This window comes from Apus apus, chromosome 1 (assembly GCF_020740795.1).
Source record: "Apus apus isolate bApuApu2 chromosome 1, bApuApu2.pri.cur, whole genome shotgun sequence".
Lineage (NCBI taxonomy): Eukaryota > Metazoa > Chordata > Aves > Apodiformes > Apodidae > Apus > Apus apus.
Window position 1 is genome coordinate 29,419,853 of NC_067282.1, and position 17,762 is coordinate 29,437,614.

The window sequence follows — 17,762 nt, forward strand, 5'->3', positions numbered from 1 at the left end:
ACTCAAAGATGAGTGAATCATGTAGAGATGATCCATCTCCAGACTAGTAGGAGACTAGTTCTGGTTAGCCAGAGTTGAAGATTTCTATTAGTTACCTTGGTGACTGTAGTTGGAGTATGGATCCAGTTCACCAGCTGTGTGATTCTGGCCTGCCTTCTTGGCTGGAGACAGGACACGCATTCCAAGTTCCATAATTTCTGCAATTGCTTGACTGCAACCTGTTATGTCCTGACAGTTGTTTTTGTCTCTCTTCTTCATTTTGGGTACGTCTCATCATCAGAGGTTCAGCAAGAAGGGCAGAGGAATAGGCTGGGATCAGTCATTGCTTTCATGAAAACAGAATGACATTGTGCAATTACTTCTAGTGCATTTCCATCACCTCTCATCTGTGTCACTTGGCTCTTTGTTAAACCCTTTCATATGCAGTAGATGAAGCACGTCACATATACAGAAAGCTCTCGGCATTCTGCATTGATGGTGACAGTGTTAATGAGTTGTACTTTTTCATAAATTATATCCAAGGTACATTCTAACTTCAAATCTTTCACACCCAGTTTGTTATGGGACAGCATGTCAGATTTCACATCTCACATTATTGTAAAAAAGCAATCCATCAGTCATTGTTAGACATACTTGCAGATTTTGCAGTGTGGCAGAGTGCTCAGCACAAGGGGAGGGTTTCAGGAATCTCACAGATGTTTGAGAACAGTTTCTTGACTTCACTAGCTCCTGTGAGACCTATGGTGGAGAGAAAGAGAGATAAGCAAACTCTGCAGGTCTGCTGGGGAAGGAGTCTCTTGTCTCTTACAGAGGCTGCCTGAAGGCAGATAGCAGTGAGCTCAATACTTAGGGGTTCTGAATGGTCCTGTATGTAAGGTCCTAAAATCAGACAATGTGAACACTCCACCACAGGAGTATGGAGAAGACACCAGAGGATGGAGGTCAATGACAGCCTTGGCTGCAGTGATCACGAGATGGTGGAGCACAAGATCCTGTGTGGGAGGAGCAGGATGCCTAGCAGGACCAGAACCCTGGACTTCCACAGGGCCAACTTTGGCCTTTTCAATCAATTACTAAGAGAAGTCCCATGGGACAGGGTACTAGATGGTAAAGGGGCTCAAGATAGTTGGTCAACATACAAGGACCACTTCTTGGAAGCTCAGGATCAGAGCATCCCAATGGGTAGGAAATCAGGTAGTGAGGTGGATCATGAATTGGTTGAAAGGAAGAAGTCAGAGAGTTGTGGTAAATGGGACAGAGTCTAGTTGGAGGTCTGTGACTAGTGGAGTCCCTCAGGGGTCGGTACTGGCACCGGTACTATTCAATATTTTCATCAATGACCTGGATGAGGGAACAGAGTGTGCCCTCAGCAAGTTTGCTGATGACACTAAACTGGGAGGGGTGGCTGACACACCAGAAGGCTGTACTGCCATTCAGTGAGACCTGGACAGGCTGGAGAATTGGGCAGGGAGAAACTTGATGAAATTCAACAAGGGCAAGTGTAGAATCTTGCATCTGGGGAAGAACAAGTCCATGTACCAGTACAGGTTGGGAGCTGACCTGCTGGAGAGCAGTGTAGGAGAAAGGGATCTGGGGGTCCTGGTGGACAGGAGGATGACCATGAGCCAGTAATGTGCCCTTGTGGCCAAGAAGGCCAATGGCATCCTGGGGTGCATTAGAAAGGGTGTGGTTAGTATGTCAAGAGATGTTCTCCTCCCCCTCTATTCTGCCTTGGTGAGGCAACATTTGGAGTATTGTGTCCAGTTCTGGGCCCCACAGTTCCAGAAGGACAGGGAACTGCTTGAAAGAGTCCAGCACAGAGCTACAGAGATGATTAAGATTAACATCTCCCTTATGAAGAAAAGCTGAGGGAGCTGGGTCTCTTTAGCTTGGAGAAGAAGAGACTGAGGGGTGACCTCATCAGTGTTTACAAATATGTTAAGGGCGAGTGTCTGGAGGACGGATCCAGGCTTTTTTCAATGATGTCCAGTGATAAGACAAGGGGCAATGGGTGCGAACTGGAGCATAGGAGATTCCATGTGAACATCAGAAAAAACTTCTTTACTGCGAGAGTGACAGAGCACTGGAACAGGCTGCCCGGAGAGGTTGTGGAGTCTCCTTCATTGGAGACATTCAAAACCCACCTGGACACATTCCTGTGTGATGTGCTCTGGGTGTCCCTGCTCTGGCAGGGATGTTGGACTATATGATCTTTCGAGGTCCCTTCCAACCCCTAAGATTCTGTGATTCTGTGAGAAACCAGAGTTTCTCAGTAGCACCAGAAAAGTCTCAGTGTAAGGCTCAGTGCAGAGGCTGGAGTGGGTGGGGTTGGCTTTAGGTCAAATGTGCATCTCTAAAACTTTCAGAAGCAACCCATGATTGTATTTCCTGTCTGCAAAACATGACCATCCCACCCCACAATGTTTTAAGAAAAACCCCCACACATTTGCACCTTTTTATACATTTCTTTATAGAATCATAGAACAGATCAGGCTGGTAGGGATCTCGAAAGATCATCTGGTCCAGTCTTTCTTGGGAAAGGGAACCTCAGTGAGATTATCTAGCACCCTGTCCAACTGGATCTTGAAAACCTCCAGTGATGGGGAATCTGCCACATCCCTGGGGAAGTTGTTCCAGTGGTTGGTTGTTCTCACTGTAAAAAAATTCTTACTTATATAAAGATGAAAACTCTCCCTGTGCAACTTATACCCATTGTCCCTTGTCTTCTTCATGTGGGTCCTTGTGAAGAGAGAGACTCCATCCTACTTGTAGCCACCCTTTCAGTATTGGAAAATGTGAAGAGGTTGCCCTGAGCTATCTCTTCTCCAGGGAGAAAAGACCAGACTCCTTCAGTCTTCCTTATAGGGTAGGTTCTCCAGCCCTGTGATGGTCTTTGTGGTCCTTCTTTAGATCTCTTCCAGACTGTCTGCATCTTTCTTGAATAGTGTGGACCACAACTGGACACAGTAGTCAAGGTGCTGCCTGATAAGCACTCAGTACAGTGGGATGATCACATATTTATATCTGCTAGTAAAGCCCCTATATTCCTACCTTCTTCCTGACTGGAAATTCTATATTTTGAGGCAAATGTGTCCCAGATAGATACAAAACATCAGGGAAAAATTGCAAAAGCTGATGAAATAAACTTCCCAGCCTTGTGTTGTAACCTTTCACACGGCACATTGCTTTTAATTTCATGTCCTGGAGGGAATCTCAGTAATCTATCTTAATAAATGTGTAATTTGCCACTAAGATTTCTTTTTTAGTTAACCTAAAGTAACTTGAAAAATTCGTTTGTTTGAATCTAAGCCTTGATGCTGAGCTGGACTTTTTGCAGTTGAGAATCAGACAGTGGCTAAATAATGAGGATAATGGATAATTAGAAGAAGCATATGGCAACTTTGTTATTCATGCCAGAATATCACTGGGTAAACAGTGAGAGTACAAAGTATTCCCAGACCGCTAAATAAAACATAACTAAAACCTGTACAGTGCTCAGACTGGATTAAGTGTGGGATCAGTAAAGAAAACCCCCACAAATGGCATGGATTCTACTTCTTAGGAAACAGCAGTGAACTTTTCTTATTTTGATCTACTGCACCTACTCTCCAGCATAAAAAAAACATGATCTGGCTGGTGATGCAAAACTCTTCATTGTGACACTGATTCCTTGTGTGCTGAATGTGTGTTGGGTCTCAGTGAAGATGTTTCCTCTGTCAGAGTGAGCATCTCAAGTGGGTAACTGGACATACCCCAAGGTAACATTCGGGCTGTGAAGGACCAACACATAATTCGGTCTTAAAGTGCCTTAAAATAGGAGGAACAGGTGGAATAACTAGCATTTTCTTAGTAGATCTGAAATCTTGATTTTTACAGCAAGTCAACATGTCACAAGGTTCAGAAATACAAATTGTGCTCTTCTGTCGGTGGGGGATAACATCTCTGAGCTTACCTTATTGACCCTATTTAGATCTTTGGGCTGCTTTAATGTTGAAGGAGTGCTGAAATCGTGCTTAGTAACAAGATGCAGGGCACTGTATTTGTCCTTATCTTCTCTCAGCCTGTAGGTCACCAGATGCCATGTACATGTGCTTCACAGCTAAGCAGAGGTATAGCATTTGTTATAAATACTGCAGAATCATCTGAGTTTAGAAATGTTTACTGGTGGGGTCCCCATTTCTTCACTGTTATTTATCTGTGTAGTTACCATTTTCTCTTAAGCCTTTTATTGTGGTGCTGGCTGATGACAAGCTCAATCTGAGCCAGGAATGTGAGCTTGCAGCCTGGAGACCCAACGGTATCCTGGGCTGCAACAGAAGAAACATGGCCAGTAGGTCGAGGGAGGTGGTTCTCACCTTCTACTTTGCTCTTGTGAGACCCCACCTGCAGTACTGTGTCCAGTTTTGGTGCCCCCAACATAAGAAGAACATGGAGCTGTTGGAGTGAGTCAAGAGGAGTGCCACAAAAATTATCAAAGGGCTCGAGCACCTCTCCTATGAAGACAGGCCAAGAGAGTTGGGGCAGTTCAGCCTGGAAAAGAGAAGGGAGAGTTTATAGTGGCCTTTCAGAACCTGAAGGGGCCTACAGGAAAGCTGTGGAGGGACATTTAACATGGGTATGAAGTAATAGGATGAGGGTGAACAGTTTCAAACCGAGAGATTTAGGTTAGCTGTTAGGAAGAAATTCTTCATTGTGAGTGTGGTGACCCACTGGCACAGGTTGCCCATGGAGGTTGTGGAAGCCCCATCCCTGATCAGGGCCAGGTTGGGTGGGGCTCTGAGCAACCTGGTAAAGTGGGAGGTGTTCCTGCCCATGGCAGGAAAGTTTGAGCTACATGATCTTTCAGATCTCTTCCAACCCAAACCATTCTAAGATTCTGTGATTATTAACTATAGCTGTTAGTCAGTATAACAGTAGTTAAGAAGGCTTCTGAGAAGTAACTATCAACATTGCTTATTTTGTAGTTCTTTCTGTTTGGTGTCAGCCTCTCATCACCTACAATATGCAGCTGAATGCATTGGACTTTTCACACGTATATTGATTCTCCAAGGTGTCTTTTGGAGAAATTATTACAGATGAACCTCTTTCTACTACTTCTAATAGGAATCAGCTGCTTGTTTTAATAATGATGTACTGAGACACAGGCTAATTTCGGTGTGATTGGCACTCCAAGGTGGATTAGAATTTAGCACCTGAGACTTGTTAATGGAACATTTTCCAGGATAGTTCCTCCACCATGTAGTCTCAGCTTGTGAGAAAGGATTGGCAATATTGAACAGCTATCTTTTATTCCCCATGAACACAGTGTTATGTAGTATGTTTGTGGTCCAGTTCTGTGCAAAGCAACACAGAGTTGATAAAAGCAGTTTATCAAGAATAAGACTTAACAACATCTGCATTTCTACATTTCCCTTTTAATTTTTTTTAAATAAGAACATCCAGAAGTTTTTGAGTCACATAAGTGGACTTTAAAGAAGCCTTTTATACCTGATACCACAAAGTTTGTAACCAAGTTAAAACTGGGTGATACTTTTCCCTTGTGTATAAACACTCACCTTTAGGTGCCATGATAGAAAGCTGTTGGGGAGGACAAATAAATAGCAATGATTGGGATCTCAGTACCCATAAGTAACATCCAGCTGGGAAAAAAAGAAAAAAGAAAAAAACTTTGGTGTGAATGCAAATCTGCAGTGGTGGAAAGGGCACATGGTAAGTTTAGCATATCTACATACTCTGTAGCCATTTCTGTCAAAAACAGGTAATAAATTATATGTAGAAATGACTGACAAAGGCCTCTCCAGCCTGGTGGAAAACCTCACACTTTTCATCATGAATGTAATTTTTGTCTTCCTCTTCTGCATTTTGTTTTTTAAATTCTAGTGTTTTTTTCAAGAGCACCTGCTACCTAAGGAAAATGAAAGAGTGCAAAGTCTAAAAATAATCACATTGTAAAAAATGGGGCAAGAAATAGTTTATGGACACCTGAACTAAGTGTATGAAATAGCACATGTTGCTGAGCAATTTGAAAAAAGTTAATCAACACCCTTTGATTGTAAGCTCAACACGGTTCACAACCCACTGCTATGACTCAGAAAGAAAGTCCTCTATTAAAATGTCAGCCTTGTCATTTATTCCTTTTGCCATTTACTTAATTTGTTGAGGACAACTTTGTTCATTAATGCTGTTCTTTATTCTTGGCAGCAGTTGTGCTCTGGTGAACACTTCTATTTGCATTCAGTCCTGAAATTTGGACTCTCTTATGAGAAGTTTAGAAATGATCCAGTGCTGCAGGTAGTGTTTGACTCCACACAGTTTTGCATGTGTAAACAGCTATGGCACCACACAGCAAATAATTAAGTTAAAAATAAACAAGCCGGACAAGCTCTTCTCATGATCAGGAAGAACAGGAGGAGAGAAGAAGGCAATGAAACGAGCTTGGAACTTACTTTCCTTCTAAGAGAGTCTTCAGGAACATAGGCATTCAAGACTTGAACACTAAATATACAACAAGCCTGGAGAGGATCATACATTAACACTGGGGTACACACTATTTTCAAACTGACCAGGGACCAGGCAATGATGAGAGACAAAGCCAGGGAGAGAGAGGTACCAAAAATTACCCTTTTCTCCTCCCTAAAGAACCCTTTGATTTCACTGTGTCCTTCTAAAAAGCTCGACAGGGACTACTGAATATTCACTTGGCTATTCTTAGCAGAGGGTCCTCAGATCATTTTGCTGTCTTCTCAGAGAGCCAGAGCAGAGGCTGGTGGTTCTGTCATACACACAGATCCCTCAAGATCCGTGGAGATCAGGGGAGCAAATTTAAACTGTTCCCTGAACTAGCAAAAATCCAGGATTCTCACAGTATTATTTATTCCCAAACTTCATTACAAAGAAATTTCTGTCAATCTGAGTGGTATGAACTACTGTACTTGGACAACTTCTGTATCTAAAAAATTGCAAGAGTATTCTTCCTGGGAGGAATGAACACTGTGATTATGTTTCTGTTACCTGAATTTGACAAGAATTATCATGCTTAAAGCTGCAGTGCATTGTTTCCTTAAGGCTGATTGTGAGTGACACCCAGTAATCACCTTTTAGATAAGCAGATAATGGGAAATGTGCTTTTCTATCATCTCTGACTGGGTCTCTCAGGAAATCTCTATTATCTCTCTATTATGTCCTTTAGGGAGAACGGAGCTGCTTCTTTAATATGTCCTCCCCAACTTCCAGCCACTGTGATGAGCTACTTATTCCATGTTGCTTTACGGTGTGGATAATCTCTGCTTCCGTCCTTGGAGCTACTGGCAGAGTAAGGGGCTGCTCTGTGTGAGCAGCAGCTTCATTGTTCACCCCAAGATGTTTTTCTGGGACACAAAATAGCTCTTGTATATTAACATCATTCCACTTACTCCACTGTAAAATGGGCTTGCAGTGGTTGATATCAGTCTGTTTTAGTCTCCAAGTATGTCCTCCTCCATGCCCTGGGCCACTGCTCCCCTGGGGCTCCTTTACCTCCTTTTCTCCACTACCCATCCCCTCCTTCTTTGCTGTTTTCTTTCCCAGAGGTTGCCATCCCCTCTTCTTCACATTCCCTCATCCTGGACCACCATCTTTTTTTATGTGCACCCTGGCCAGCTCTTAGCTCTGGTCATGCCTATGAAAAACTGGTGGTAACCAGCACAGCCCAACCCAGTTGACTATGATGGAACATTGCTGTGGTTACCAGCCTGAGCCTCACTCCCTGTCCCAACCATGGAGGAAATGCATCAGTGGTTGGGAGCTGGGAGCCAGAACACCTGGGAAGTTGTCCAGAGCTGCTTCTTGGATGGCAGGCAAGCGAGCAGAGCTGCTTTCCTCCCCTCTCCCTGGGTTCCTGTGAGGTTTCTACCTGAGAGCTGGGCTGTATGCTGCTTTTGGGCAGAAAGAGCCACTCCTGGGAGTCCTCAGTTGCCCCTTCTTTGGTCCTGATTTACACCAAGTTGAAGGCAGTTATCTTGTGGAGGTGAAAATGAGACTCAGAGGCCTTAAAGTGAGGGCTGGGTGGCTTACACAGAACAGAAGTGAGACTGTATTAATCTCCAGTTCCTTAGAGCCAACCCATGCTGAGCTGGGTATTTTCATTTTGCAATGGTAACGCACTGGTTCCATGAGGTGCGTGTAACCTGTGCTGTGTCAGCATGTACTGGCAGTGTTGTAAGGTTACCCCCAATCCTGGACAAACTTTATGGAAACAAACTTACTCAATACGTTTGTAGGACTGCAATAAGTAGGTTGTTTAGGAAGTTACTTTGCAGCTCAGTAGTGTCTTATAATCTGAACAAGATACTTGCCTGTTTATACCTCACAAATAATTTCTCATTTTGACTCCACAAAATTTCCCTGTGTTAATATCTTTTTAATGGATGTATCTGGCTCGAGGTTTGGTTTTTTTTTTTAAAAAAAAGGGCTGGTGAGAAGAAGCACAGGCTGACTTTCATCTAACTGACTTCCAAAAACCTTCCCACAGACTAATCTATATTTCATTAGATGAAGTACATAAGAGGCTGTATCCCTCTTGATTTATGAGCAAAAGTCTTATGAGAAATATGAACTGTATAATGTAGCTGATCCATCATTCAGAGATAAATATTAGTAACCCTAGACAAAAATCAAAATTCTCCTAGGCTGCTCTCCAGTGATTCTATGAGATAATTTTCCAGAAGTCCCAGAACACTACAACATGGGCAAATTGGCCTTCAGACCAAATGCTATGCTAGAATGTGTAATAACTTGAAAAAGGCTCATTAATCTCAATTTTGACCTGAATTAATATACTCCAAAGATGACAACACACTTTGGCTTGAGATTTGTGTGCAGCCACGGAGAAGGAGACACTTGAACAGATCTTATGAAGGTCTTGTGTTCCTGCATGCAATAAATGGTCTCGTAGATGCCATCAGTGCTCTCTAGCACTATTTTCAGACCACTAGCACTGCAGCAACACACTTGCTATTTCCTGATGGGTACAGATTGCAAGGGAGCTCATCCTGTTGCTGAGGGTTGGGTTATAGCCCTGGATATGGCTTCAGGCTGAGACCATCTCTCCATCTCTGTCTGCTGGACAGATGCTGTGTGAGGCTGCCTGTGCATCCCCTATGTGCAGCAAACAGAGCACGTCACTTGTTCTGGGTAGGCCTGTAAGGAGGGTCACTTTTGGGATGGACAGATCCATGCTGTAGGTCACAGTTGCAATCATAATTTTAGACTGGGGGAGGGGAGGCAGATTTAATTTTCTAACCTCCAGTCCTGTGGGGAATTTGTGAAGGCAAGACAAAGCTAGCACTCATCTCAGTAGCATCCCTGGGTTCAGTCCTTGCATCTCAGCCAATGTACAGTTTCGTCCAGGAATACTTTCACACAGAGAGCACAGCTGGAGCCAGAGCCCAGACATCCCCTCTGCACTTGGATGCTGAAATTGCTGGGCCACGGGATGAGACTTTGATGTGCTCTCATAATTTAGCACCAAAGATCTCATGTTTCTGTATCCCAGGCCAAAAAGGAAGGATGCCATCTTCCTCCCCTGTTCACTTCCAACTCCATGCCTACATGGAACTTGGAAAGAGAGAAATACAGGAATCTGCACTGTTTCATAGTGGTACCATGGCCCATTGCTTCTCAGGTAAGGGGGAATTAACTCCCATCCTTTACAGAAAAGGCAAGGACTCTCTCTCCAGCCTTTTCTAAAAGATTCAGGCAGTTGCCATCCCCTGCCCCAAAGCAATCCCTTTGTGTGAGTGCCTGATGGGGAACCTGGCTTCTTGTAGGTGCCTGTGTCTGAAGCAGAATGCTCCATCTCCTTTTGAGTTTCCTACTAAGGGATTGTGTACCCTGCCCCGAAACTTGGTGTGCTGCTGCCTGTGAAACACGTTTGGAAGCACTGTGTTCTAGCTCTCCCTGGGCATGGTTTTTAGTGTCAAAATCTTTTGTGTGGGTTCAGCCTAAGGTGACTGTTCAGAGTCTCATATGGTGCATGCAAAGAGGGGATGCACTGGTGACAACACGTGGCCACTGCTCAAACTCATGGACTGTAGGCTTGTTCCAACTCATTGTGTCCTGTACTTGACTGTTCTGCTTAGGCTTTCGTCACCCTTCCTGTCACCACAGGGTCCTCCACATTCCCCTGAAAGCCTAAAGGACTGCTCCTCCTCTCTAGTGGCTCCAGGACTTAAACTATTCTCAATGAGCAAGACAACTGGTACTTCTGTCAGAGTCTGTTGGTGCTGTGTTGAAACTGATGCTGTGGAGCACATCAGCCTCATGCAGATATCTCAGAAATCATAGGGCATCCCAGATGGTCCTAGGCACTCAGGTTTGTTGAGTTGATTTATGAAATTGGTGTCTACAAGCTACTGCTGAATGTCAGCTCTACCACTAGATAAGACACCTCACCCAGCCCAAAGGCCACATGACAGCTCTGCCATTTTCTATGTGTAGCACCATCCTTATATCCTCAAAACTTTGAAGTTCTCATACTGTTAGTGAATTAGCCCTCAATACTGACTATGGTTTTAAATTCTTTTCCTCATGCTTGGTTTTCAATCAGGAAAAGGAAAAGCTGTTATCATCATCCTGGAAGAAGAATGAGAGACACTCCTGAATTGAAGACCTGCCTCTGATATTGGTTTCTCTTGTAACGTTGCACAGGTCACTTAATCTCTGTATGTGTTTGGTGGCAGCATCTGTGACGACAATGCTCCCAAGGGATTTTCCAGGAAAGAAGCACCTAAAGAAAGCTTGTAAGAGCAATTAAAAGCAGAATCTGACTGGTAAATTGCCATCTAATGATGATGGAAATTTCACAGAGTTTAAAGAATGAAGAGAAAAAGCAGAGTATGGGCAGATAGGATTGACTGGTAGAATGAGGCAAAGGTAAACTTGTAGCTTTTGCATGATTTCATTGCAAAAACCAGAGAGGACTGAGATGTTTTGACTCATGAGGGCTCTGGAGGACCTAGATTTGCTGAGTTCAAAATCTTCCACCACAACCAGATGGTCTAAACCTAATGAACTGAAAATACACCATTCTTCCAGCTTTTGATCTCTCTTGCATAGAGGATATGGACCTGTCATACCATCTGTTCTGAACGCTTTAAAAAAAAAATCCTGCTGGATCTTCATAACATTGCTTCTTGACAGTCTTCCACATTGCTTTGTGTCTGCTTTCACATTGCACCCTACCTTTCAGAATATGGCTCGGTTTTAACACGTCTTTATACAAATTAATTTCATCCATTTGCAGCAAGACACCTGAGAGGATAATTTAGCTGCTGGACAATATGTATCTATATATTTAGCTGACATCTACTATGTCTATCTACTATGAAAGCTTTCCATGTAGCTATAAAAGAATATCAAGGTCTAAATGTCATCGTAGTTGTTGAAAAGAGGTTGCAGAAGATTCTTTCTGTAGTGCTTCTGGTTGCATCTTCAGAATCAGCTACTTGGAGGTAATACCTAGGTACCGATTTTTGCCTCTTCTGAATGTTGAGCATAATTCATTTCTGCTCAATGACAAATTCCCTTTAGTACTCTTGAAAGAGAAAAATCTCAGAGAAAATAGTAACTCTCAAAAACACTAGAAAGTTTTAAGAAATAAGTAACTTTTCCATGTTGACAAATATCATGCTAGTCACTAAAGCCACTGTTTCTCAGTCCATCTCTGGGGACTTAGTATTGTCGTTTTTATTACTTATCCAGGTCACCATACTCATGGAATATTTAGAAATATTGATTTTTACACATGCTTCTTCTTTTTTTGGAAGACTAAAAGCAAAAGCATAAAAGCAGGCTGGGCTAGACGTAGAGTTTGTTCAAATCAGTAACATGCCCCTTAAACCACAGCTTATTCCTGAACAACCTGAAGTTTGTTCTAGAAAGCTTATCTTTCTGTTACAGCTATTTCTTGTTCCAGAAACTTTGCCTACCAGATTTCTTCTTATTTCCCTGAATGTCTGCTCAGATTATGGCTTGGCAGTCCTTGCTGTTGTCTCTGCCCCCTCAAGCAATTACTATCTCTATGTTCAACTCAAAGGAAAAAAAAGGAGGAAGGGGAAAGAGTGGGAAGAGGATTGTGAGTTTCATAGTCTTTCTCCAAGTATCCTGAACTATTTTTCCTCCCATGGTATGGTGATTTGGAACTTAGAAGCTGCTCCCACCTCCAAAGCATAAACATGTACAGAAAATGGAAGAGGGAATGTTACAGTAGCAAGAAATATGAAGGTGAGAAGCATAGAAAAATATCATCACCTTTAGAGTAACTGGTGACCAGAAAAGCATACATTTTATTATCTTGAAAATACTTCATTTTTTCTATATTTTTCTTCTCTTCCTTAAAATAAAAATTAAAAAAATCAACCCAGCAAAATCTATTGTCTTGCACACAGCACCTAGTGTCTATATGCATCAAGTGGCCTTCATGTGAGAGAAAGAAATAAATTTACAATAAAGCTGTTCAAATTACTGGTCCAGGCTCCCTTTATAGCCAAGATATGATTATAATTTCAGGATGTGATTCATCTCAATTTAAAATAAATGCCTGTTTTTGATCATGAGAGTCATGTCCTGAAAGTACCTGGTTCCCTTTGCTGTGTGTAAGAGGAGTGGGGAAGAATAGTTCAGGCATAGACTCTGCATTGCAAACTTCAGAGGGGTTGGTTCCTACCAGCACAGCTTTTGAAGGGATAAACTCAAACTTCCTTCCAAATTAAACCTGAGCCCAGGCTGAGTGACCTGTCTACCAGATGCTGCAGATGGTCTTGGCATTCTTTTATACTTTCAGACCTATGCAGTTTTTCACTACTGCTGCTGTGCCGTTAATAATTGTTGTTATCAGCCAGATACACAGGAGGCAAATCCATTTCAGTACTGGATAAAGTGACCTCTCTTAATTAGCTTCTATATTATGCTGCAAAATGTTGTGGGTTCCTTTGGGCTGAGAGTAATTAAATACATAGAAGCTATTAATGTTTAATTAGCATTTTTTTCGCATAATCCTCAGTTTTTCCACAGGTTTCCTCATTTTGATATTTGTCCTAGTCACTGCTGAGAAGCTATTTTCAGTGCAGCTTCTGCCCTTGATTATCCCTGCCTATAACCATTCAGAATGGGTTAATTAAATTACATTTCCTTTGTCTTAGATTCTGATTTAATCCGAATAATATTCTGACCCACTGTGTTTCATAGTGATACAATAACTAGTCAGGACAGATGTGTTGTCTCCCAGTGGAGTGCACAGATCCATTTCTGTACTACTGCTGCTCTTCGGTGTCTGCTCATTAGGTTTGTGTTGTTGTGGGTTTGCTTTTTCCTTTCCTTTTCTTTTCTTTTTTTTTTTGTAAAGTATTTTAACTCCTTCCTCTTAGAGGGCTTTTCTCAACCTTTGACCTTTTTTATGGTAGAGTACCAAGTATCCCATGAAAACATGAGAGAAATCAGATCTCACCTGAGGCTGACATTACATACACTTGACTTACCAACCATGCAGAAGGAAAAGTAAGCAGTGACTTTGCACTTAAAATATTTGTTTGAGATAACCTTTCACTTATTTTCTTAAGAGCTGGGTGATCTCCCAGTACTTATAATTGAGCAATGCTTTATTTCATCCTTTTGCTTTGCATTACCAATTGATTGTGTTAATTTAATGTATTCAAGAGCACTGACAGAGACTATGGCCTGGCTTGCTGTCTCCTGTCAGGAACATGGCAAGACAAAGTCTCCCTTTCTGAAAATTTCCTGTTTTTGTCCTCCAGCTGTGGATGAAATTCCAGAGATTCGGTGCCTGTGTCACGAGAGGGGAGTGCTGCCCACTTGGCAGGATGGCTCCAGTTCACTGCTTCCAGCTGGGGGTGCCCAACTGGAAGATGCCTCCTTCCCTCCACTGAGGCAGCCTGTGCTCCCAGCCCTGCCACTTCCATTAAGTGCCCCTGATGGAGGCAGGGGTGAGGAAGAACCAATGCCTCCAGGTGGAAAGATTGAAGCCCCTGTTTTTCCCATGGGGAAGGATCCAGTTGTACAACAGCCCTTCTTATATCCTTGCCTTGGCTGGATCCAAGTGTCCCAGCTCACCCCAAGGGACCAATATCCCGCCCAGCAGGCCAGGATTAGGGAATTTTTTAGTGCCTGCTAGATTTAACCCCTGTTTCCTTCCTCACTCTACCTTTGTTGCCACCCATTCTCTGGACATCTGGGGGCTCCTTTTCTCTTCAGCTGACTTTGTTATTACTGTCTTCTTTGTTATTTAGGTAGCACTGCTGATGGGCAAAAAGCTCGGTGGTAAATGGGGTGTGACAGATAAGAGCTGTGTACCCCGAGGGTCTTAAAGTGTAAAGGTAATGCATCTAAACCCAAGCAAACAAACAGAGAAGAAAACAACAAGATCAATCACAGACTAGGGAGGACAGCACTGCAGTCAGTATACTTTTTGGAATATGGGCCTCTGAAAGATTTTGCTGAGGCAGTAAGAAAATTGAAGAAAATTAAGTAAAGGATATTTCAGACACTTGGGGGACATTAAATATGCTTTTTCTTTCATTTATTCCTCCTTTCACAGTTACATTAGAAGAAGGTAGGTAGTCAAAGATGGAAAGCTCCTTGTTGGAGCAGATGATGATGTGGACATTTGTGGAGAAGTCCACTCTGCAGAGACAGGCTGGTCATGGGAGAGCCCAATCTCCTGTGTGTGGAAGCATCCCTCTATTAGCGGATTGCTTCCAGGCCTAGGTGAGGTTCAAGCATTTCAAAGTTTGTCCATGTGTCTCTGGTGGAGAAATACATATGCTCATTCATCAGTTCCTTTCTAATCAGAGTTTTATCAACAATTGTAAATGTAACAGCTTTCTGCCAGCAAATGCTATTTGAAAGAAATGAAATTAATTCATGGTTGTGTACTGTGACTGTGTCAAAATGTTTGGGGGAAGTTATAAAAATGTTTGTTAGATAATAGGTTGTAACATTTCAGTTTGACTTTATTACCACATTAATTTCAGAGTGACACAGCTGAAACAAAATATGTAAGAACAGTCAGAGTGAAGTATTTTTTTGTTCTTCTTTTGTGCTTCTAGAATGAAACTAAGTTCCCCTTGAAGTTCCCCCCAGGATAAGAAATCTGAATTTCACCAGCCAGGATTACAATACTAATATTCCTTCCTATATGAGCAGCTTGGCTTCCTCATCTGTGCTGGAAAGTAAATGAGAAGGGATGCCATTTCTAAGTAGTAGCACCATATACTCTTTCTCCTACTCCAGGCTACACTTGACTAGTTCAATATTGTGATTAAAACCCATCTTGCCTCCACCTTTAAATACAGCTTCACTCTAGGAATAGCTGGAAGAAAGCTGTCTTTGTCTAGGATATGTCTTCCCTTGCCAAATATATAAACTATCCAAACAAAATGTAGCAATTTGTCTTTCATTTAATGATGAACATTTGCTCTGATATTTGTTCACTTTTCCAGAACTGTCTTAATTAAACTGCTGTAGTCTATGTTTTCATACCAAACATGGTTACTTCATTATTCAAAAGGCACAGAGCTGGCACATTTTCTGGTGCTTCTGAAGTGAGGGTGTTTTATGGAAATGAAAACTTACCGCTTGTGGAGGCACATGAAAAAGAATGAATCATATTTAATGCAAAATTAACTCCATCTGAAAAAGCTGCTGTTTTGTCTCTAGTTAAAAAAAATCATGATAGTATATGAACCACAGTAACATGCTTCTCTGTTGTTAAGCAGTCACTGTCTGAAAAATGTCAATCCAAATGCAAAGTAAAGACATGAAACAAAGTCCACTGCATTCACAGGAAAATTCCTATTTCTTTTTCAGCTTTTTGAGGATCAAACCTTGCATATCGAGGCAGGAATGATGGTAAAGAAAACATGATCATAATTTCTGCATCACTTAAAAGAAGACAATCTGTACGAAGAGTGACAGCTGAAAATCCACCTGAGCTTGCCCATGTCAGACTCTTCTTCCTGCTCAGTTGCTCTACCTAGTGCCTGGATCCAGGAATTGTTCTGGCACAAGACCCGTTTAAACCCTTTGAAATGAGATTTCTCATGTGTTTGTCATTTAACACACCTTGCTACTAAGGCCCTCTTTTCTCCCCTGGCCATTATGAAGATCCCTTGTTCTTCTGTGGCAGATACTGTGCTCATGATATCATTACCATGCTGGATGGCACTCGGGAATGCATCACCTTGCAGAGTAGGAGGGGCCTGATGGAGCTGCTAGTGCTCAGTCCTGCCTTCCCCATCTTTGACCTTTGCATCCCCAAAGAAGCTGTTGTCTCACAAACCACAGCTCCACGCAGACAGACCTGTCTGCACGGTGTATCACAGCTCTCTTTCAGACCCAGCACGAGAGGCACTGTCACCCCTGAGTATGATCCAAATGCTGTCATGAGGCTGCTACTCCCCAGTCACTGAGCTGACCTAATGCATTTTATTGATGTGTGCTTTTAAGACTGATTGCATAAGGAAAACACTTCTAAATTATACTCTTCCAAGATTAACATCAGCTTCGAGAAGTAAGGTCTCTGTATTAGAACCATGCATACTTTTGAGCACTAAATAGCTAAAACATTAACCATAGCCATGTCTGGGTGGGTTTGGAGCCCAAAACTAAACCATTAAATCAGTCTGAGCACAGCCTGAACTCCCAAGTGCCTGGGAGCACAGTAGAGAAGTGCAAGAAGGCAGAGGCATTGGCTAGCACTGGTACAGAGCTCAGTAGTCCTGCTGGATCCAGGCTGATGCCATGCAAAGCCATGCAGATGTCTCTGCTATCCTCTGCCCCAGGAGGCCAGCAGCCCAGTTTGCTCAGGCCCAGAGCCATGAGACCATGGCATCCTGCTCCCAAGGCCTGTGGCAGGGTTTCCATATTTGTCCTGTCATTTCTCTGCAAACGGAGAAACAGGTTTTCATCAGGTTAACTGTGAACAGTTGATATTGCTTGCACTTTTTTACAGCCTAGCAGAGATGAGATCCTCCTGTCTGAATCTCAAAGCTGGACTAAACCTTCTGTTCTGCAATAGCTTGTGAGTTGCCCTGACAGACTGCCTCTTCATGTCTGTCTGCCTGCCTGCTACCAAGCCAAGGACTAATGCTTCAGTGGGTGTGCATGCACAAGCCATCCCCCACTTCATAACTCCTCACAGCTGGATCACAGGAGAAAAATCTGAACAGATCCTTTTTTTTTTTTTTCTTCCTTTTTCTTTTTTCTTTTTTCTTTTTTTTTTAAGTGACTCAATTCACATTCACCTGAGGGACAGGATTTTTATCTTCAGATGAATAAGGAATGGATGGATAAGTCTTACTCCTTGCGATAAGAAATGTATTCCCTTCTGCTCTCCTAGCTTCTACAGGGCTAAGAGGGTGGTTGGGTACAACAGCATTTGGAGCTGAATGGGTCTTGCAATAGCTGTGGACATAAACAGGCAACTCCTCTTTATCACTTACTAGAAAGACTTACTTGTTAAAGCTACTTACTTATGAGCTTTGGACCACATTCCTAAGGTCTAGTGGGAGGTGTTCCTGCCCAGGTAGGGCATTGGAAATAGATGTCTTTAAGATCCTTTCCAATCCAAATAATTCTATGATTCTATGAATTATCTAAACTGCACTTCATTTCAGTTAGTTTTTCTAATAATGCAGCTAATAAGCTCAGCAGTTTAGCACACAGGGAACCATGCAAGCCTGTAGCTGTCATTCAAAGAATTAATCTCA

The 17,762-nt window shown here is 42.6% G+C and overlaps 1 long non-coding RNA gene across 3 annotated transcripts; it reads left to right on the plus strand.

Annotated features, from left to right (window-relative positions):
- Positions 1–6,369: 6,369 nt before the first annotated feature.
- On the plus strand, positions 6,370–16,086 carry LOC127392006 (uncharacterized). 3 transcript variants are annotated; one of them, XR_007891161.1, is made up of 4 exons: positions 6,370–6,606; positions 7,190–7,312; positions 10,586–12,261; positions 15,862–16,086. It is a non-coding gene; the product is annotated as an uncharacterized LOC127392006 (long non-coding RNA). The 3 variants fall into 3 exon arrangements; XR_007891159.1 differs by lacking the exon at positions 15,862–16,086 and having other exon boundaries at positions 10,586–15,850; XR_007891160.1 differs by lacking the exon at positions 15,862–16,086 and having other exon boundaries at positions 10,687–15,850.
- Positions 16,087–17,762: the final 1,676 nt, after the last annotated feature.